Consider the following 23,216-nt stretch of genomic DNA (forward strand, 5'->3'; position numbering starts at 1 on the left):
TTTATGAGACAGGATTTCACTATGTAGTTAAGACTCACCTGGAACTCACTGTGTAGCCCAGGCTGGTCTCAAACTCAGTGATCCTCCTGCCTCAGCCTCCCAAGTGCTGGGATTACAGGTGAGGACTATTCTTCTTTTAGTACTAAATTACATGTATCACTGTTTTTAGATCTAGTCATTCATGCATCTTCACAAGCCATTTGGCCCAGAAATACCTATTCCATCTTATTTACATGGCAAACATTATACATCTTTAAATTTTGACTTAAATTTCAACTTACTTGACAAGTCTGTGCCCATTAGGTAAGGGTTCTATTATCTGTCCACACCAATACCTGTTGCCCATTTGCAAAATGGTTTTAGTCATCGGTGAATTTCTCAGTGCTAGGGATGATACCTTATGTATTCTAAGACCCAAGGTGTAAGCATTTGCTACACATTTTTATAAGGAATAAGTCCAGAAGGAAGTTTACTACTATTTAGGAAATTTAGGAAACCACTCTTATTTCTGGTTCCCCAGACACTGAGACTACGACAGAATTAGATTTTAGAGAAAGTCATGTCTACAATGACCTTTCACATTTCTCACTGACATTATAGAATTGCAAAGCCAAACAGAATCAAAAGAAATCGCCTAGTTCTTTCATATCTTTAAGGACAAAACTTAGGCTCACAGAATCCCTGACTATTTCAAGTTTATGTTACTAATTGACAGTGACTGGATTTGAAACCAAGTTTTCTGTATGTTTATCCACTAGTATTTTTATTGTCTTGGTTTCATCTCTAGCTGCCCTTAGAAGAAAGCCTAGTTTTAGGAAATTTATCTTTGAGCCTATTAAACTAAAATGTCCTTTAAGGGATATAAACCCTGTTCTCTCCTGGATTCTTTACCCTGACTACATATATTAACAGGCAACCCAGGAAAAAAAATAATCACATTAAAAAGGAAATGTAGTAATACAATTAAAACCTATTAATGTGCTTGAATTTTTTCTTAAGAATTACACGTCTAGGAATCAATTATAAGAAAATAAAAATACACACATTCTAAGATTATGAGCACAAAATGCAAGAAAACATCATTATGAATACTTTTGGCAAAAAAACAGGCTGTTTGATATAATTTCTGGCATCTTTAGCTATTAAAATGTATACATAGGATAAAGTATGATTTTTTTGATATGCTCACAACACACTTTGTTTCAACTGCCTACTCCACCTATGTGCAAGCCCAAAACCATCCAATACCAGTACAAAAACAATCTACCTTAACTTGTTAAAAAGCTCTCTGAGGATACAAACACAAAAGTGTCCTTTTTCCCCCTCAGTCACAGAGAATTTTATTTTTCTCTTTGCAAACTCTCTAAAATTAGAAACCAGTTTAGAACTTCAATGATTATCAAACCACTCTACCTAACTCTTGAATAAGGCAAGTTGCAACTGATGGAGCCTAACAAAATTATGTCTTCATGTGATTTGCTCTCCACTCCAGCTTATCTATAATGGATTTTTAGTATTTTAATTATTTTCTATGAATATGACAGTTCTTTCCTCTTCCCTTTTGATTGTTTGTATGTATGTATGTATGTATGTATGTATGTATTTTACTTCCTTGAAACTTGTAAGTTTTTGCCTCAGGAACACATTTATTATTTTTGTATTTTCAAGTTATCTGATAAAGGAACAATCATTTATTTTTCTGTTTCTTCTTAATAAAATCAGATGCTATTTTTTATGACTTATTTTGATAATCTCTGAGAATGGAGTCCCCTTCAGTTGAATGATTTCTAACAGATTTATGATAGAAGTTTATCTATCACTTTCCTTGACATTCAAATTATAACCATACATTTTGGTTTTCAACTGACACTGGCTTTCAGAAATTTTATAGAGCTGTCTTACTCTCAGTTTTGGACTCCTCGTGATATTATTCTGAAAAATTCTGGCTTTAGGAAAGATTCTTAATACATTTAAATATTATTTAGTTGGCCTACAATGCATATCCCCACAGTTTGTAATAACAAAAAATGGAAAAATATTTAAAAACTAGCCTCTAAAACTCATAAAGATAAAACTCCTTACTTTTATGACCCTGGTACATTTCTTGCATCTACAATATATTTCAAATCATGAAGGCAAAATCACTCCAAAACGAAATTGGATCACTATATTACAGTAAGTTGCTTTATGATAAGGTGATTATCTTGTAGGCAAACTACTTCTAAAATAGGAATTACAGAGACCAAGCATTGTAAGCACAATATCTATGTTGGTCATAAAGCTCTGCAAAAAGCAAGTTTTTTTTGAAATTTTTGATTCTGCTCAAAACACAAAATTCTGCCACATTTGAAGACAAATATGAAGAAAGACAGTGGGGCAAATTGAATATTTAATAAAATGATAAATTTAAATTTAATACTATTACATTAATTTTATTTAATATTAATGTTTCAGCAATATAACACATATAAAAATAATTCATTTAAACAATAAACATTCCCAAATTAAATAACAAAGCAAAGCTAAAGTATATGTCCCTTAAAAAAGATTCACTTTATTTATTCATTTATTTTGCTACCGGGGATTGAAGTCCAGCCCTTGCCCTTGCAAAGCAGACGGTGGAACCACTGAGCCAAATCCCCTGCACGAAAAAATTCACTTTAAGTGTAAGGATATAGAAAACTTTAAAGTAGAGTACATACCTTATTGCTTCTATATTAATATCAGACAATTAGTATATTGTCTATGAAAAGTTTTATTAGAGATAAGAAAAGTATTTCATATCAATAAAGAAATAGCCTAATTAAATATAAAAATTATGCACTTGTCTCTACCTCAATTTATGGCTTTTAAAAAACAGTAATGGTAACTGGTTATGTAAGTCTATTTTTGTTGCCATAGTGAAATACCTGACACAGACTAAATTTATAAACAAAATAATTTATTTAGCTCACAGTTTTTGAGGCTAAAATTCCAATCATGATGCAAGCTCTGGTTAAGGACCCCTTCAGATCTGTTACCTCTTGGCAGATGTCAACAGTGGAGCTTGTCTGGAAAGAGGGTATCACCAAACACCAAGCCAAACAGACTGGAGCTCCACAACCTCCTCCAAATGTGTGCTCTCAGTTGACCTAAGACTGCCCATTAAGTTCCACCTTTTAAAGGCCCCACACCAACTCTTCACTCCCAAAATAGGAATTAAGTGTCTAACACATGAAAGTTTCGGGGTCATCTTAAACCATAGTGCTGACAAAATTCAGATCTTAAATATAGAAAGATATATTAATATACCTCTCTCAGTAACCAGTGGGACAAATTAATAAACATGTAAACATGCAGAAAAACTTGACTGTTAACAAACTTGGCAGTGTTGACAGGGAGGGAATGTTGCATCTAATGATTGTAGAGTATACATTATTTTCAAATGATGTGGACCTTTACCCCAAATTGGTTACGTGCTGGAGTACAGAGCAACATGAATAAATGTTAAGGGATTTAAACCTTCCAAACATATTTTTTAACCATTATGATGTTAAGATTGGAGTCAATAGTAAAGAGACTACCATAAAGTTCTTCTAGGCAATGGAAAAAAATTGGAGCAAGAGACCAGAGAAATGGGTGGTCACAAGAAAACTTAAAGTTTTCTATCACAAAGGTATTTTGTCCTAAGAGTAGTAGGTATTATTATGGGAGATATATACATATATGGACTAATGCAATCAAGTTTGCATATCTGAAAGGTCATCCTTGCTGTTGCTGTCACAAAGAGGTGAGTATGGTGAGACTAGTCAAGGAATGTTTTGGAGAAAACAATGTAGAGGCTCATAGGCCAGTTCATCCTTACAATGTATCAGTGAGGGTGGTTGCCTGAACCATAATGGTGGTTATGGAAAGGGCAATAAGTGGAAAGATTAGAGAAATATTTAGTATTAAGATAGACATGGTTAGTATTGTTGATAAGAAATGACTCTCACATTTCGGTCTTGGTTAAATCCTGGTAGCAAGAGGGAGACACGGTGGTTTATTTAAATATAGAACATAGGATTTTGAGGAAAAGAAATTGAAGAAAACTACAAGATAGCTAAGATGGTCCTAGGGTCAAATTCAGAACAATATTTTGGGTTAAAAATTATACATTTGAAATTATAAATGATTAAAAAATACTGTCTATTGATGAGGCTAGCCTACCAAGAAATAAGTAGAAAGGTTGTGTTAAAGTATAAGGAATGTCAGTTTATGAGTTTCTGACATTGACTATCATTTGAAGAAAATATGATACTTGGCCATCATAGTAAAATTTTTAAAAATACCATCATTAGAATATACTTACCCAACAGATTTATGAGCACAATTTTAGTGAATAATACCATTATGAATGCATTCAACACTATTAATCAACACTGTCCACTAAGCCTAACAAGTCTGCGTTAAAGTCAATTTTTATTTTCCAAGAAAAAAATATAATATGATAATTAATGATGAATCCAATTAGAGAACTGATGGTCGAGATAGTTGGCAAAAGGCTCATGAAGACCAGATAATATCAAAGGTTATGTGTTTGTAAGCATGCCAGTTCATGTAACTGCGGACAGCCTCTGGAGGTGTTCTGGAATTTGACAGAGTGGAGCAAATAATTGGTCGAGGTGATTTAAGTTAGAGCATTTCACAAATGGTCCACAGGATGAGGACAAGTAGTGAAAAATATCAAGTATTTGTCAGAGATTAGTTAATTTAGTGACCATGAGAAATCTATGGGCTGGACTAGAAAGAAAGTAAGAACCAAGAATGGTGCAATGGCCAACTTTTGGTAAGAAACTGGTAGTTTCATTTACATTCAGTAGAGTTATGGTTCACAAAACAAGACATTTGATTGGGCTGCTCATGCTCTTGCAAATAAACTAAGAAAAACGTGTCACAGCTGATATTTTAAGTAGGCTTCGGTTCACCTCTAGATAATTCAGCCATTCTGGTACAGATATCAGCCAGTCTTAGCTTCAGAGCTCAAGAAAGCTTTCTCAGAAAGTGGTGAATTTGCCTTACTTTATTTTTAATAAGTAACAAAGCAATGCCACAAAAGCTACAACCACGTATATTTTCCATTAACCTTACAAGCATCAGGCTTATACCTCCGTCTTTGACATAGTGACTACAACAGAAACAGATTGTTGCTGGTCTCTGGTATGATGAATTAGAATAAAAAAGCTTCTGTCTGGAAGTAGTGATGAGGTTAAAAGTCTTTAATTTGTAAGAATATCTGAAGCAGAAGTCATTTCAGGCAGCTCCCTCAAATATCCTAGGAGTAGACTTTGGTGTACCTTTGCAGTTTATCAAATTCTGAATTTGGTCCTCTGTTCCATTGTATTCCCTAAGACTCAGTCTTTCATTTGAATCCAAGATTTGAACCAGGGTCCTAATCTAGTCATTTTTGACAAGGCAGTGGAATCCCTGAAAGCATTGGTGCTGCTTTCTGGCTTAGAGTTTCCAGCACAACTTTGCAGGTTTCATTTTGGACCTTTAACTCCTGCTTGCCTGCTTGCTCTTCAGCTTCACTTGGATGTACCTTGATAATCTGTTTGAACACCTTTTTCCTGTGAAATTAACCTAGGGTCTTGCACTTACTAGTCAAGCACTGAGCTACAACCCAACCCCAGATGTGTATACTCTTCTTGATGTTAGAGCTTGGACACTTGGTATTGTCTTTATTGAGACCAGTTTTTTGCTTCCCTTCCCTCTGTCCATGTTCCCCATTCAGTGTCCGAGTTTCTTTTTCTTGCCATGTGTTCCTCAAAGCCCACTTTCACTTCCCAGTGCCTTCTAGTATTTGGCCTTTCATTGCTATCACCTTGGTTATCCTTAGCCTTTTCTACTGGACTCAAGCTGTCTCACATCTTCATAGCAGCACACCACTTGTTTCCAGAACTGAATCAAAAACAGAGACTAAGAGAAATGCCTGATCCATAGATTCATGACTCTGAAATTGGTTCACACTGAGCTGAATAGAGGCTTAAAAGTGATCAGGAGACATTAGGATTGAAGCCTGTTTTCCTCTTTTTAATTATTTAAAATGTGATTAGATAATCATATTACCTGATCAACCAGTTGTAAGAACATATCCAACCAAATAATTAACCAGATCGTTTCACTGAATATTACAGCAGAAATAACCTTTAAAATTACCTGTTTTCTGCCCCCATCCTTAATTTACCCAAGAGGAAATCAAAGATTTTTTGAGAGGTTAAGTAAAAAAAAACAAAACAAAACAAAGATTACATTCAGTTAATGACAGTAGAGTGGTCTCTTGTCACCTACTCCCATGTTCTTTGGGTAATAAGAAAGTGTTTTTAAGTTGCATACTAATGAAGAAATATGGTAAGTAATTCAGAGCTTGCTTTTGTTACTATAAATAGGTATGATGAATTGAAATGTTGTCACATTTTCTTGATACCATTTGTTGTGAAATTATATCACTTCTATATACATATTCTTATGTGAAAAAGTTCCCAAATCTGCAACATTGGAATAGTGTTAGCTTTTACCTGTCCTGACCCTGACTTCCACACTTCTTAGTTGGAGCATGACTTTACCACTCTGGGCATCAACGTTATCATTTACAAAATAAGCATAATGATAAGTGTCTGTTTTATAGCATTGTTAACAAGGATTGGATGTGCTGATACATGTTAAAGGAAATTTAAGAGTGCCCGAAACATAGTGAAAAGTAGTAGCTATATTAATAACTAACACATTTTATTTTTTTTAACTTGACAGTTTTTTTTTCTCTTTGCTACTAATGGAAAGAAAGTCCTTCTGCATCTAGAGGTAAAAGTGTTAAAACATTAGGGAGTTAACACATTTGTGTGAATAATCTTTACTCAAAGTGAAAATGAGGACATTAGAGGGTTTGCAGTTTTGAAGATAGGTGGAGCTCAAAGGTCAAGGTACCTAAAAGATGAGAGGAAATGTATCTGAGTGAGAAAAGTTAGAGCCAAAGAAGAGTTACAAATCCAGAGACAATCTTCAACTACTTCCTGGTTTTGCCAAAGGCCTCTTCCTATCACCTGTACTGCAGTAGTGAACCTAGAGGTGTGATATGGGCCTGGCTATGTGATCCTGGCTCAAGAAAGCCAGAATTGCAATAGGCCCTGAGCCCACTGTGAACTGTATGGGTGGCAGCTACTAAGGAAAATTGGTGGCAAGATGGACATGCTCTCAGTCAAGGACCTCTACCTTCAGTACTCCTGGCCTGAGGGTAAAATCTACATGCAGAAATGGGTAAAAACATGATCTAAAGTAGGGCCAAATGACAAGGACTGACTGGGGAACAGAAATACCAGACATAGTCATCAGACTGGTCCTGGGGAAATGGACTGTGAACACACACACACACACACACACACACACAAACACACCCCTGTTCTCCATGGTGAAGGCATCCCAGTAATTTATGTTTGTGTGGATGGGTGGGGCTATAAGTTTTACTAAGCCCAGATACTCTGTAATTGCTTTTCAGACTGCTCCAACAATGGGATAGTTCATATGTTCATACTCTCTAAGTAAAATACATTTTCTTTATAAAGAAAGAAATAATAATTTTGAAAGTATTAAAATTCTTGCCTAAATTCAAATTTACATAAGTGATGAATGGAAAGGTACAAATCATCCAACCAGCTATTCATACTGGATAGGCATCTGTATATAGGCCCCTAATAATTAAAAGTTTATTTTTAAAAATATTTCAAAATACAGAGATTGAGGCACAGAATGTAATAGCAAATATCCCCTCAAGACTATTAAATTCTACCATTTTGTCAGATATTGACTCAGAATTTAAAATAAATGAAATGCTACAAATTCAATTGAAATTACTTGAGTACGCTACCACAACTCTGTCATCTTTAAAAGCAATCATGATATGTAATTTATTTATATATTTTATTGGATATTTTCTTAGTTACTTTTCTTACTGCTGAGATTAAATATCCCATGTCCAAGGTTAAAGGAGGATTTTTACTATATCCTATCATTGACAGTGTTCCAAGAGAATACAAACTAGCAGAAAAAAATAGAGATTGAGCTAACTGTAGAGCTACAGGAAAAGCTTTTAAATAAGTTTAACAAAATACTGCAGCAGCTGGAGTATTAGTGATGACTACATTTTGAAATTCACAGGGAAGAGATGTACCAAGAAGCACTGAAGATAGGGCATCCAATATGTGAAAGGCTTACTTCTGGATTCTATTCAAAATGAAAATTAATGATGCTTATTAAAGACCAAAGACATGGTAATTCAGGAAGAATTTAATGAGAGAAAAACAACATAAATAATATAGAAAGGGACAAGTTCAGGGTTCCAGACATGCCCAGATGTAGCATAGTGTCTTGAATCAAACATGAATTAGACTACAAAAATAAGGACTTGTGAGAAAGTGCTGTTTTTAATACTTTACCCTATAAAAAGTCATATTGTCAAGTAATTGAGTAAAAAGACCAACTCTATTTTCTGTCATTTTTCCCCCACACCATTAAAATTTTTCAATATCTTTTAATAATGTTGGCAAGACATTTCTGGGTAACTTATCTTCTCCTTGTGATTATTTCATGAGCAACACCTGACTAATCTCTCAGTCAAAGTTTTGCACAATGTTTTGGAGCCCTGTGTTTATCCACAGATGTCAAGGAGAGGTTCAGAATATGGTTGGGATGCTCAGTTATACTCCTTCAGAAATCAAATATTTAATTTGCTGTTAAATTCAGATATTAAAATTGAAGTATTGACTTTTTTCTAGTCCAAAATAGAAACTGTTACTTTTCTCAATGTACATTTTTACATTTTCCTGTTTTATATTTGTTGCCAGTTTTTTCTAAGAAATAATTACCTTAAGTCTAAATGTTGAATTTGGAATGCTTCTTGTTTTTAGTAATACTATAAATTCTTACCCTAAAATATTGCTAATACCGTAAATATAAAATTTTAGAATATATAAAAAAGACATAAAACAGTTACATGATAAGCACTTAGTAAACTATTGCTTTATTTCTAACTCATAATTTCTACTTAAAAACTATAGTTATTCAGAGTATCTGCTCCTTCCCTCTTCACCACAACTTGTCACTTTCAGGTCACATCCTCTAGTTCCTAATGTTTTACATCTATTCCTCTATGTTTTCAGAATGATTTCTTAATAAATGCTTTGTATTTCATGGTATTATGCTTAAAGTGAAAAATAATTTATTTTATGGGTTATTTGCTTAGCATTTCATTTCTTGTCTTACGTTCCTTTTTCTGCAACTGCCGTTTTGTTTTGCTAGAATAAATTTTAGGTACTCGTTGCTGAAAGGATTTGTTGAGGCAAAACTCTCAGTACTTTTATGTCTAAAAGTAACTTGGTAATAGCAAAACTGCTGAATACTGTGATTAAAGAATTAGAATTTTATTTCATTCATTTTTAGACTTTTATTAATTTCATTGGTACATTTAATGTATACAATATAGTGACATTCATTGTTGGAATTTTGTACCTTTACATAATTAATCTTGGTTCTTATTTTTTCCTGATTTCCCTACCCTCCCTTCAACCCGTCCCTCCCTCCCAATCCACAAAGACTTTCTTTCCATATTTTTCATTTTTCTCATATGGGTTCTATTCCCTTCTTTGGTTTCTGCTAGCCCTCCCATTGCCCCTTCCTCTTTGTCCCTTTTCTTCCTATTTCACATCACCTACTATACCGTTTAGATAGAATTTTAAATTTAAAGTAAAATTTTTCAGAATTTTAAGCACTGCTTCATTGATTTCTCCACTAAATTTACCGGTAAGAATGAAAATTATTCTCTTCTAGGTGATGATTTTTTTTCTCAAAAGTATCTTGTATTCTTTTAATCCAAGATGTTCTGAAATTTCACCAGAACATGACTAATCAATATATTTAACATTCAATGAGCTTGCTCAGTCATAAAAGTAATATTTTTGTAATTATATTTGTTTTATTATTTCTTGCTTTCACACTATTCTCATTTTATGTGATCTCTTTTAAAACTTTTGCATCTATTTTTGATTCTAATTTTTGGTTGCTTTTTCTAATTACATCTTAAAAGTTATTTGATTCTATCTATCATTTGGCTTACTAATAAAAGCTCCAATCATGCATTTAATTTATCTGAGTTTTTAATAAAATTTGCAACTAAATTTTAGCTTTATAGATATCCACTGATTATGTTGTTGTGTTGGTTTTTGTTCCTCTCAACAGTTTTCTTATTTTTCTATATTCTATGACTCTAGCTTTAAAATAATCTTAATTTCTATAGAGATTTAGTTTTCTGCTTGTGGGATTTAGTTTGTTTTTTTCATGATAATTTTCCTTAAAGGTATTCTGATCTTTTATTATATGTCAGTAATTTTATGTTAAGATCCACACTGAACAGTGTTTTACTTCTTTTTCTAAAAATTGAGTTTATTGCTATATTTTAGGAATACAGTACAGTTACATTCATCACTGGGATCTTGTACCTTACATGACAAGTCTTGGTTCTCATTTTTCCCCTTGTCCCTGCCCTCCCTTCACCCCCTCTCCCCTTCCCATTTACAAACACTTTATTTCCATCTTTTCATTTTCTCACATTTTTTTCTTTTCACTTATTACCCTTCCCCTAGCCATCCCACCTTTCCTACACCTTTAGCCCTTTTCTTCCCATTTCATAACGTCAGTTATCTCATTAGGATCTTATGTACTATTACAATTTATTCACACCAGAGAAACTATTCGGTATTTACACGTGTGACTTATTTATTTCACTTAGGAGTATATCCTCAATATGTATCCATTTTCCTATGAATGAATCTAATTTCTCATTCTTTACGGCTAAGTAATATTCCATTTTATAGGAAAACCACATCTCCTTTATCCTGTTTCCAACTGATGGGCAAATGGGCTGTTTACTTCTTAAACACAACTTAAAGCCATTGCACACCTACATTAATACATTTCTAATTTCAGCGAAGGAATGGAGCCTGCAACCCCAATCCTCCATCCAATATTTATTTAGCTTTAGTAATTACAGGAGTGACACAGGGCTGAAGACACAATTTTATTGTTTGAAAGTTGAATACTTTTCGTAATTTCCAAAAGGGTGAAAGGCTCTATAAATTTGATTTCTTTTCCATGTAGTCACAGAAAGTCACTAGACAATTCTTTAATTACATTGTTCCTACACTATTTCAGTAATCAATAAAAATGTCTGTTTTCAAACTTTTACCTCAAATCTTTATTTTTAAAAGTGGAAGGATTTGTGTGACAAAATAAAAATGATAAATTAGTAATACAGTATTTTGTATCTCCATTCAGTAACGAATTTGTTTTAATAATAGGGTAGAAAAAACCCCAGTTTTATGTACTAGACAAGTCCTTAGCTCCTTCTAGGATCTCCTTAGACATAAGCTGGAAAACCTTCCCATCGTCTCGTTTCCTTCCTATCCTCCTCCTATTCCCTTGACCCCTCTCACCACTGCAAGCACTATTTCTATTTAATTCTCCTTGAACTATTTCAATTTCCTTTATTGCCATCAGCTTTAAACCCCGAATCCTTGTCTTGTGCTTAGCACCTGTCCCACTTGCTCCCAAATTCTCCATTCAGTGAATTACAAGGTATAACAGAAAGTTTCATCCTTTTGAGGTACATTCCTTGAGAGTTCTGTGGAAGATGAGATTGTTTTTATTGCCAATATATTTTGCAATATATATGTATATATATATATATATTTCATATGTATATATCATTTTACATGGTATACACTCTACATCAGATAGATCTTTACCTTATATTGTGGTATAATTACAACACACACACACTTAATAAATCCATGAGCTCAAAGGTCATATGTCAAACAGAAAAATGTTCCATAGAAACCACTTACATATTTGTAACGTTTTCAGTATCTGGCTGATTACTTAAATCTTTATTTTATGAAACAGAATTAAAAAACAGCTTCAACTAAACAACAACGACAACAAAAAATAGTAAAATCTCTTCACATCGACAGAGTTACGAACGACAGCACTTTAGATGACACTATAAGCAGTATCTTGCTGGTGACAGCTTTAATTGTCATCAGCCCCTTTGAATTTCCCTGACCCCAGCATCACAGGGTCCAGCCAGAGGTCACCACACTGTAGACACTGCCACATTACTCCCTGCTTGTGGAGCATAGGTCTCCTGTGCTTAAAGAAAATTTTGCTGTGTAATTTGGGCTTGCTGTAAGCATGTAAATCACTCATCACTTAGGATAACATAAGCACATCTAATTATATAGACAAAATTGCAAAAAGCAATTATCACAGTGATGGTCAAAAATACATTTTTATAGTGGAAACCTTTTTGATAATTAACAATTTATGGGCAAATGTTGCAGGCTGTCATAGGCTACCTGAATTTGAATTCTGTCTCTCTCATATTTTAATTGCTTCATCTTGGATAAATTACCCGAACTTTCTGTTTTTGCAGGTCTTCATCTGTAAAAGAGAACTAATTATAGTATCCATAACTCAAAGCATATTATGAATACTAATTGTGTCAAGTACTTAGACTAGTGGTGGTAAATAATAAGCTTATAAAATTTTAACTTTTTATTAATAAAAATAGGTACTTTAATAAAAGCAATGATTTGGAATATCTTTTTATTAATTATTATGTAATTTAAATCAATAAATCATATTTATTTGAGCAAAATTTGAATGTATTTATAATATATACAGTTATTATAACAACAAATACAAATAAAATGAGGTTAAAATGTACTCAGCTATATTGTGTGATAGTTTTGGTTTTAGTAGTTGACACTGTAACACACGAATAAGAAAGCTGAAGCCTAACCTCAGCAGATTTGGAGGGTGAGCCTAGAGGATTGCAGGTTCAAGCTCAACCTGAGAAAATTAGAAACTTTGTGAGTCCTGGTCCCAAAATGAAAAAAACAAAAAGTACGAGGTTGTAGCTCAATACAAAGGCCCTGGGTTCAAACCAGCATGGGGGTTATGAGTCTAGTAGGGTGACTTTAGCAATGGAAAATTGTTTTTAAAATGGAGGGAGACAGCAACTGAATAAGATTTTCTGGTAGTTATTTCCCCAGTGACACACCAAGCTATGCACACAAACTACTTTCCCATTCACAAGAGCTAAGGACATCAGGTGAGAGACCATAGTGTCTGCTTTTAGTATAGTGAAATGAAAAGAAATATTGGAGAAGATAAAAAGGAGTTTCCCATTGCCCCTTTCCCAACTCAAATCGGCCCAGTATGGAGAGAGATGCCTTTGGCTTCAGAGAGAAAGCGAAGGTCTTAGACTTGCAACCAAGTACTGGACCCACCGCTATGAAACCCAGTGCTGAGCAAATTGCATGACCTCTACTTTCAGGTAAATCAGTGTGGACAGAGCTGCTGAGCTGCCCGTTCACCAGGCAGCACACTGTCTCCCTCACCTATCCTCCAGCCTTGAGTAGCAGAGTGGGGAATGAGTCTGTACTCTCTGGGAAGCAGGGCATGAAAGTTAGAACAGGTGTTTGTCTCAGAGCCCACATGCCAGTGCTGCCGCCGTGAGACGCTGAATGTGGTATAAACTGAAGGTCCTATTTTCAAGCTAGAGCTCACAGATGGAGGCCCCTGACTAGCTGGCAGTAGGTGGAGACCTAAGCACCAATGCGACAGACTCAAGTTGGGATCACATCAGTTTCAGATTTGCAGGAAGCCAAATCTGGAGTGGGCTTGGTGCACACCAATACTCTCCCTGAGATGTAGGCTCCTGCAGCTGTTGAGACTTAGATGTGACCCAGCTTAGTATCAACCCTGGTGTCCAAGAGACTGTCTCCACCACCCATCCCCAAATCTTGGGTAGCATAACTATTTTCAAGCCATTGTTCGCAGACAGAGCTATAGAACTTCCCTAGCACCTGTGTCCCCTTGTGCTTTGTTCCACATTGTGACCAGCTGAGACTATGCCGAATTTTGTGGTTGTGTCTCAGGCACGACCCAACTCAACATCAGCCAAGGTGGCCAGGGAGTTGTAGTTACCAGTACTAGCTGTTATAATTTGATCTAAAATGTCCTTAATGTTTTGAAGGTGAGTGGATCGTGCAGGGTGCTATACTCATCAGTGGATTCCTCCATTGATTAGTTCAATAACTGAATGTGCTATTTTGGTAGGGGGGCCTGGTGGGGTGGAGATAGGTCACTGGGGGCATGATCTGGAAGGATGTATGAGTGTTTTTGGCTCTTCCTCTATCCCCACGCTTCCTGGCCATCATGGCTTCTCTGCCATGCCTTTTCATCTGCCTCGGAGTATGCTGACCGTGTACTAAAACCACGGAAAATGTGAGCCAAAATAAAGCTCGCTTCCTTTAAATTTATGGTACTAGGCATTGTTTTTCAGTAATAGAAAAACCGACTCATATAGTACCCCAACCTCAAGCAGCAGAACATAGTACAAGACGCCCCCTGTTGGGGGGTACAGCAAGGTGTTCACCACTAGACAGATGGATAAGTTAGTCCTAAACTGGGAAAACCTAAAACTGGGTAAAACCTAAGGAACCTTAGCCCAAGGGCTGCATGCAGTTTGAAACTCTAAAATAAATAGCAATAGTGCAAGGGAAAGATACTGAATATAGTTACAATCTATTGGACTTCTATTCCATTTAGCACTATCTCTAACTGGTTGTAGCTGTCTTGGGCCATGAGTCCACTTTAGTAATAGGTAGCCCATAGCAGTGCAGGCCTTGGTCCTATTCCAGTGTTGTATTGGTCTGGAAAAATTGCATGCTCAAAGTGTGACACAGCTTGGTATCCGTGGATGTGCATAGCACTCTGGGGATGGTTCATCCATGGACCAGTGTCTGACCATAGGCTAGAAACTAGAAGGGGCATATGGGCCTATCCTGGTCCCAGGGAGAGGCTTTTGAAAACAGACTACTCTTGCCAACTACTCATCGGTTTTATTCTAAATAACATACCAATCGTGTTCTTGGGAAAAATCTAGGCTTGGATTGCCTCTAGTATAACAGATAACCCACAGATCAGGACCTGGGCTCTGTCCAGTTCCGAAATAATAAATGTGACTCTAGGCTCAGAGAAAATACCTGACTTAGAATTTCTGCAAAGAAAGGTACAAACAAAATCAGATTTAGAAGACAAAGAATAAATACTGAATCCTTCAATGCCCAGATGATGTCCCATGGAGAGCTTTCAAGAAATCATAACCTTGACCAATACACAAAATAAGGTACCAGAAATTGACAAGTTAGTAATCAGTATAGTACATTCTCAAGTAGAGAATTTAAAAGAGCTGTTTATGGAATCTCCATGAGCTTGAGGAAAACAGATTAAACATTCAATACTCTAATAAAGAAAACTACAAAGAAATGAAAGCAATTTTTTAAAAATCAAACTCTTGAGCTAAAAAATTACTCAGTGAACTTAACATTGATAGAAGAAAGCATCAATAGCAAGATAATCAAACAGAAAAAATAGTGAGCTCAAAGACAAACTATTTGAAAATACATGTTGGAAGAGAGAAAAGGAAAAAAGAATAAAGCAGAATGAAGGAAGCCTATGGGAAATTTGGGACAGTATGAAAAGGACAAATGCTCAGGTATTTGGGGTTCAAGGAGGGTTCAGGATGCAAGGGGGTAAACAGTTATTTAAATAAATAGCCGTGCAACCCCCAGCCAACACAAACACAAATATATAAAAAAGTCAATGGCAATCAGCCAAATTTAAGTCAAGCAAATTTATACCAAGATACTTAGTAAGCTCAGGAAAGTGAAAGATATAGACTCTCAAGGCTGCAAAAGAAAAGACGTAACACACAGGACCTCTCTTTGCCTAACAGCCAACTTCTTTTCAAAAGCGTTGTAGGCCTGCAAACAATGGTATGAAATTTTCACAGTGTTAGAGGTAAAAATAAAACAAGGTAAAGTAAAACGAAACAAAACAAAAATCCTGTCCACAAAGAATACTGTACACAGAAAAACTGTTCATTAGAAATGAAAAAGAGATAAAGGCATTCCCAGACAAAAAGAAAAGATGAGAGAATATATTACCACAGACTTATTCTACAACAAATGCCAAAGAAATTTCTTTGAACCAAAGTAACAAGATGTTGGTGAGTAAAAAGGAAACATAAGAAGGTGTAAAACTCACTGGTATGAGTAATTTTACAAAAAATTCAGAATACTCTAGTATTGTAAATATAGTCCGAAAACCATTCATAGCATTAGTGTAAAGACTAAAATGATCAAAAGTAGCAATAATACATTAATATGTTAAGATATAAGCAATGTGGAAAGTAAGGCAGCTGAGCTTAATTGTCAAATTGCCCAGAGTTAGAGATTTCTGGAGAAGTCCCTGGATCTTGAAGGCATTGCATCTACCAGTGAATCAATCCACAGCTGTCCATAGCTGAATGTATTGCTAGGAGGCAGGGCCCAGCTGAGATCACTGGGGTGGTTTGGAGATCGTATCTCCTGCTGGCTGGCACTGTTCTCTTCCTCTGTTTGCCTAACACAACAAAGTGAGCAACTTTGCTCTCTTTTTTGCCATAATGTTTCTAGAGTCAGTCAATCACAGGCTGAAAACTGTGAAACCAAAAGCAAAATAAAGCCTTCCTCATTTAAATTCTATATGGCAGGTACTTCTCCCAATGATGAAAAGTTAATACAGAACGATATAAAATAGGGCATTCAAAATTCAAAATGAAGTACCAATGAAGAATTTTGTAAATAATTCATATTATTTTGTTCTTTTGTTTTTGTTCATATCTTCATGATCATGTTAAATTATCATTTCAAAATAGAATGGTATAGCCAAAAGACATTTTTGTAAGCATTATGGAAATCATAAGCCAAATATCTATGATAACAAACCAAAAATAAAAGGCAAGGACTAAAAATATACTACTAGTGTAATTCACAGAGGAGTATATAAGAGAGGGAGAAGAAAGAGAGAAAAGAAAGAAGGAAAAGAAGGAGGGAGGGAGGAAAAGAGGGACACTACCAACAAAATTAGAAACTAAGTTGCATAATATCTGTAGTAAGACCTTATCAATAATTACCTTCATGTAAATAGATTCGACTCTCCAGTTGAAAGACAGAATAGACTGAAAGTGAAGGATGCAGTAAGAAATCCCACGGAAATGAAATCTAAAAGAAAGCAGGAGTAGCCAGCTGTGGTAGTATATATTAGTAATCCCAGGATTCTGGGAGGCGAAAGCAGGAGGATCACAAGGAAAACTTGGGTAATTTGGAGATTTAGTAAAACTCTGAATCAAAATAATTTAAAAAACAACAAGCAAACAGAGCACTGAGTTAGGAATATAGCTCGATGTGAAGGCACTGGGTTCAATTCTCAGTTCAGAAAAAAAGGAATAGATACACTTACATTAGATACAATGGGCTTCAAATTTAAAGCAGTAAGAAGAAACTATTAATATATACATATATATATGTGTGTGTGTGTGTGTGCATATATATATATATATATATAGAGAGAGAGAGAGAGAGAGAATGACAAAAAGTCCAACTCAGCAAGGGGAAATAGCACTTCTAAATATGTGCACGCAATATTGGAGTACCCAAATATACAAATTAAATAGTAATAGAACTAAAAAGAGTGATAGGGAGACACCGATGCAATGATATTTGGGAACTTTAATGCTTCACTTTCAGCAATAGACAGAGTATCCAGACAAAATCAACAAAGAATCAGAGTTAAATTATACACAAGAACAAATGGACTAAAGAGACACCTAAAGGATATTCCATCCAACAATTGTTGAATATACACTTTTTTTCATACTCAGCCCATGTTACATTCTTTAGGACAAATCACATAATAGGCCACAAAAAACTCTCAATAAATTTTACAAAAATTAAAATAATATTGAGAATCTTTTCTGGCCACAGTGCAATAAAGCTAGAAACAAATAGTAAGAACAACTTCGTATTTATACAAATACATGAAAATTAAGCAATTTATCTTTGAAATGACCAATGAATTAACAAAGATCAAGCAGGAAATTTGAAAGGAATGTCTTGAAGTAAATTAAAACTGAAGCCCAGCACAGAATACCCAACCTCATGAGACACAATAAAAGACTGAATTAGCAACAAAATGTCAAGAACTACACAGCTTCACTGTTGAATTTTTCTGAAACTTCCTTCCTCTCTTATTTATTTTTATTTTTGCCTTTTATTATTGATGCCTATCAGTTTTATAGAACACTAGATTTCAACATGTATAATATAGTTTGATTCATTCCCTTTATTCCCCTCCCTTACAATCTCCTCCTCTTATTACCTTCCTCTTATCTAATAACTGTTCTGCTTTGTATGTGGAATCCAGCAAAAGCTTAAAAAATAAATACCAAGAATCTTTAGTCATATGATTTATTCCTCCTCCGAAAAACAGACGATGAAGGAATTCTTCCAAACACATTCTACTAGGCCAGCTTTACCTTAATACCAAAACTAATTAAAAGCACAAGAACAAAATAAACTATAGGTCAGTATTCTTGATGGATATAGTGCAAAAAAATCCTCAGAAATACTAGGAAACTGAATTCAATAGCACAGTAAAGAAATTGTTCAATGTGATCAAGTGGATTCATTCCAGGGATACAATAGTGTATCGTTATACATAAATCAATGAATACGATGCACTGCATCAAAAGATGGAAGGACAAAAAATCTTCTGGTCATTTCATTTGATGCAGAAGAGGCAGCTGACAAAATTCAATAATTATTAATTATTTTTAAAAAACTGAACAACTTAATGTAGTTACCTCAATGTAATAAAGGCCATGATAATCCAAAATATGCAATACGAAATCAGAGAAATGTGAAAGCTTTTTTGCTAAAATGCCCTCTTTCACTCAATGTAGGCCTGAAAGTCTTAGCTAGAGAAAGCAGGCAACAGAAAGAAAGAAAGAAGGAAAGAGAGAGAGAGAGAGAGAGAGAGAGAGGAAGGAAGGCAAGCAGCCAAGTTGGAAAAGAAGTCAAATTGTCAGCATTTGCAAGTGATATGGTCTTATATACTAAAAATTCCACACTAGCTGGGGATTTAGCTCTGTGGTTCCACCGCCTGCCTTGCAAACACAAGGACCTGAGTTCGAACCCCAGTACCAAAAAAAAAAAAAAATTCCACACTCTGTCAAACAATTATTAGAACTGATAAGTGTATTTAACAAAGTCTGAGGATACAAATACTAATATATGAAAGTCAGAAGTCAGAGATGTATATGCCAATAGTCTGTTTACGATAGTTATAGAAAATAAGATACTTAAGAATAAATTCAACCAAAGAGGTGAAAGAGCCAGGGATTTAGCTCAGTGGTTCCTCCACCTGCCTTAAAAGCACAAGGACCTGAGTTCAATCCCTGGTACCAAAAGAGAGAGAGAGAGAGGTGAAAGATCTCCACCTTGATGAAAGAAATTGAAGAGGATGTATGTCCATAGATCACATGTTCATTAATGAGAAGAATTAATATTGTTAAAATGTGTATATTACCTAAAATAATTCCTAGATTCAATGTAACCCTTGTCAAAATAACAATGATATTCCTCATAAAACTAGACAAATTACTTCTAAAATGTGTATGAAATCAAAACCAAGTTCTGAGTAACTAAGAACATCTTTAACAAAGAGGATAAAACAGCACACATTACACTGCCAGACTTTGAGATATACTACAAAGCTGCAGTAATCAAAACAGCATGATATTAGCATGAAAACAATCATACAGATCAATTGAACAGCATAGAGAACTTAGATGGAAACTCATACATCTCTATCTGATATTCACCAAAAGTGTTAAGAATGCACCTCAGAGAAAGGGCAGGGAAAATTGGATCCTAGATGCTTACATCTTATCAGTTACCTAAATTGATTCTAAATTGACTTTTAAAATTAAACCTAAGAATTAATTTTTTTTGTTGTTGTTCTGGGGGTCGAACTCAGGTCCTTGTGCTTGTGAGGCACGCGCCGGAACCACTGAGCTAAATCCCCGGCCAAGAATTAATATTTTTAAACTACCAGAAGAAAACAGGAAAAAAGCTACAATGTACTGGAATGTACAAGACTCTCAAAACACAGGAAAAGAAAAAATAAATAGATGTATATCAAACTACAAAATTCTGCACAGCAAGAAAAACAATCAACAGAGCGAAAGACAGCCTAGAGAAGAGCAAAAATATTTGCAAAGTATAATCAGACAAAGGGTTGATGTATAGGATATACAAGGAACTCTAAAATTTTAATAACAAAAAAAAATCCCAATTAAAATTGAACAGAGATTTCAATAGCTATTTCCCAATGTAAGCCATATAAAGGGCCATATATACTTGAAAAGTAGTCAGAGTATTTAATAATTAGGGAAACTGAAATCAAAACCACAATAAGTTACTATCTCATTCCTGTAAGAATGACTATTAGTAAAAATACTAAAGGTAGCAAGTGCTGGTGAGTATGTGGATAGAAGGGAACACTTGCACAATATTGATGGGAATGTAAATTAGTACAATCTTCACATAAAACACTATGAAATTTCCTCGAAAAATGAAAACTAGAGCTAACATATGATCCAATATTACCACTCCTGGGGAATATAGCCAAATAAAATTAAATCAGTATGTCAAAGAAACATTTGCAATTTCAGTGTTTATTGCATCACTATTCACAATAGTCAAGAAATGGAAATAGCCTAAGTGTTCATCAGCTGATGAATAGATAATGAAAATGTCATACATTTGGTACCATGTGGTACATTGGATACCAGGGATAATGTGGTGAAATCGAATACTATTCAGATATGAAAAGATTGAAGTCTTGACATTTACATCACATATATAAAACTGGAGCCCATTATATTAGTGAAATAAACCAGGCATAGAGAGAAAAGTATTGTTTGACCTCACCCATGTGAAATGTAAAGAATTGATCATATCAAAGTGGAGAGTAGAATGGTAGTTACCAAAGGCCTGGGAGAGAAGGAGTGGAAAAGAATGAGAAACGTTAATCAAAAGGTACTGAGTTTATGAGCCACAAGTTCTGGTGTGTAACTGCAGAGTAGAGCAACTATAGAAAATATAATGTTGCTAATTTCAAGAACATGCAAGAAAAGATTTTGAAAGTTTTTACCACAGAAATGAGAAATATTTAAAGACAGATATATGCTTAACTTGATTTGAACATTATGCAGCATATACATATACTTAAATACAATATAGTACTCCATTATTGCATATAATTTTATGTTCTTCATGTATCACTTAAAAATAAATTTTAAAAAATTTAAAAGCTGAAGAATAAATATAAATATATTTTATAGTATCATTAAAATATGTTAAATAACTGGTTATTAATATAACATGAAATAGAGTCATACTTTTCCTAACAAAACAATAAATCCATAGAGAATAAATTCATATGCAAAATGATATTATACCATTCCTATTTATGTGCATTAAAAACACAGCTTCAGTTACCTAGAATATTTAATATTATATCAATGCACAAGATTTAAAAAAGTAAATTCATACTGTATCTAATGTATAAAATAAAATATGAAAACATAAAGATTATGTAACTATGCGAAAAGTTAATAATTGTGTGGTTGCCCTACTAAAATTCATACCTTACTAACTATAAGTGATTGTGATAAAAACACAATATATCAGGAGAAACCACAGTCAATTGAACATAATGCAAATTCCATCAGTGCACCAAGATAATAGCATATTATATGGCTATTAGTAGTAAAGTTGTCATTAAGATAGATTGCAGTAAATTATACTCTACCCAAAATGTATGAAGTTATATTTTTCTATAGCCTCCCTATTTGGTTGTCATAGTTCACAACTGTGGTGAGGCGTAAAGATGAGAGATTCCTATGATTCATGTCCAGTTTTACCGCCATTCCAGAAGGCCGAGAGAGACTGCTTTCTACCTAAGACTCCTCAAAGTGTGAGAGTCTCAGGAAAAAACAAACAAACAAACAAACAAACAAAAAAACAAAACCCTGATCTGATAGGACCAGGAAACAAGGATAAAGGACAGAGGACACCTACACAGGAATTCAAGGGGAAAGACCAGGGAAGGACAGGGTAGTTTGCTACATGACTGACCTTAGAGCTAAGCCAAGTAGTTAATGAGAGTATGGGGAGGAAAGGGCCTGAGCACATATTTCTTAAAGCAACGCGTTTCCATGCTACTCGGACTTGGGTCCATGTAGGCCACCTTTTAATACTGAATTATACATCCTGGGAAGTTTTGGGCTCATAGTTACAGAAGATCCCTTATCTCTGCATATCGATCTCCCACATACATCTGACCAATGGTGTTCATTTTTTTTTTTACAGTAACAAACCAATAAAAAGGTGCTTTACTAAAAAAATTCATTTGATTACTGCCAAGGTTGAAATTTTAAAGTGCATTTATTGAGCATCTAATTCATTTGTGAAATAAATGTCACAATAATTTGCAGATGTATTTGTTAGGTTTATTATTTATCTGTCATAGATTTAGATGACTACTTTAAAATATAAATTGAAGAGACTTCCCAATTTGTCATTTTCTTATAAGTTTTATTAGATTTTCAATATTTAAGCTATTTCCAATATCTAGGACTAAATGGAGAACACAATTAAAAGTTACATGCTCATTTGAATCCTAACATTTAGAATCTTTCTTATTCTTACTTCATATTTTTACTATAAAATTGTATTTGCACTTAATGTACTTCCACCATTACATAATGTTTCCAGGCTCATTGTATCATTCTGCACCTACCTGTTTTTGCTTTGACTTGACTGTTTTTGTTTATTGTTTTATCTCAGGGATTCAGGCTAATGTGTCAAGCTAATGTTTCTATATTTTGACTTGCATTCTATTGTGTGATTATAACTTTATTGATTGATTGACTCACAAGTGATAAAGATTTAAGTTACCAATGTACACTATTAAAAATAACACTTCAATGAAAATTCTTAGACTGCATGAGGGTATCACTAAATATATTACTAGTGGCAAAATTTCAAAGAGCATGTGCATCTTTGATCTGTTCCAAGTGTTTTACAATATTTTTAAAGTTCCTATGCTTAGTAAAAATATATGAGACTTCCTAGTCGATATTTGTATCAGATGAAAAGTTAGAAATTGTATATCATTAAATTTCAATTCCTTTT

At 34.4% G+C, this 23,216-nt stretch overlaps 1 long non-coding RNA gene across 3 annotated transcripts in view; it reads right to left on the reverse strand.

The window, feature by feature from the left end:
• LOC104873495 overlaps positions 1 to 23,216 on the reverse strand; it is a 31,886-nt gene that overhangs the window by 4,195 nt on the left and 4,475 nt on the right. For all 3 annotated transcript variants that reach the window (XR_783492.2, XR_783491.2, XR_783493.2), the window contains exon 2: positions 12,420 to 12,504. This is a non-coding gene — a long non-coding RNA (uncharacterized LOC104873495). The remainder of the gene's footprint in view (positions 1 to 12,419; positions 12,505 to 23,216) is intronic.

This window comes from Fukomys damarensis, unplaced genomic scaffold (genome assembly GCF_012274545.1).
Source record: "Fukomys damarensis isolate Sample0158 unplaced genomic scaffold, DMR_v1.0_HiC HiC_scaffold_35, whole genome shotgun sequence".
In the NCBI taxonomy this organism is placed as follows: domain Eukaryota; kingdom Metazoa; phylum Chordata; class Mammalia; order Rodentia; family Bathyergidae; genus Fukomys; species Fukomys damarensis.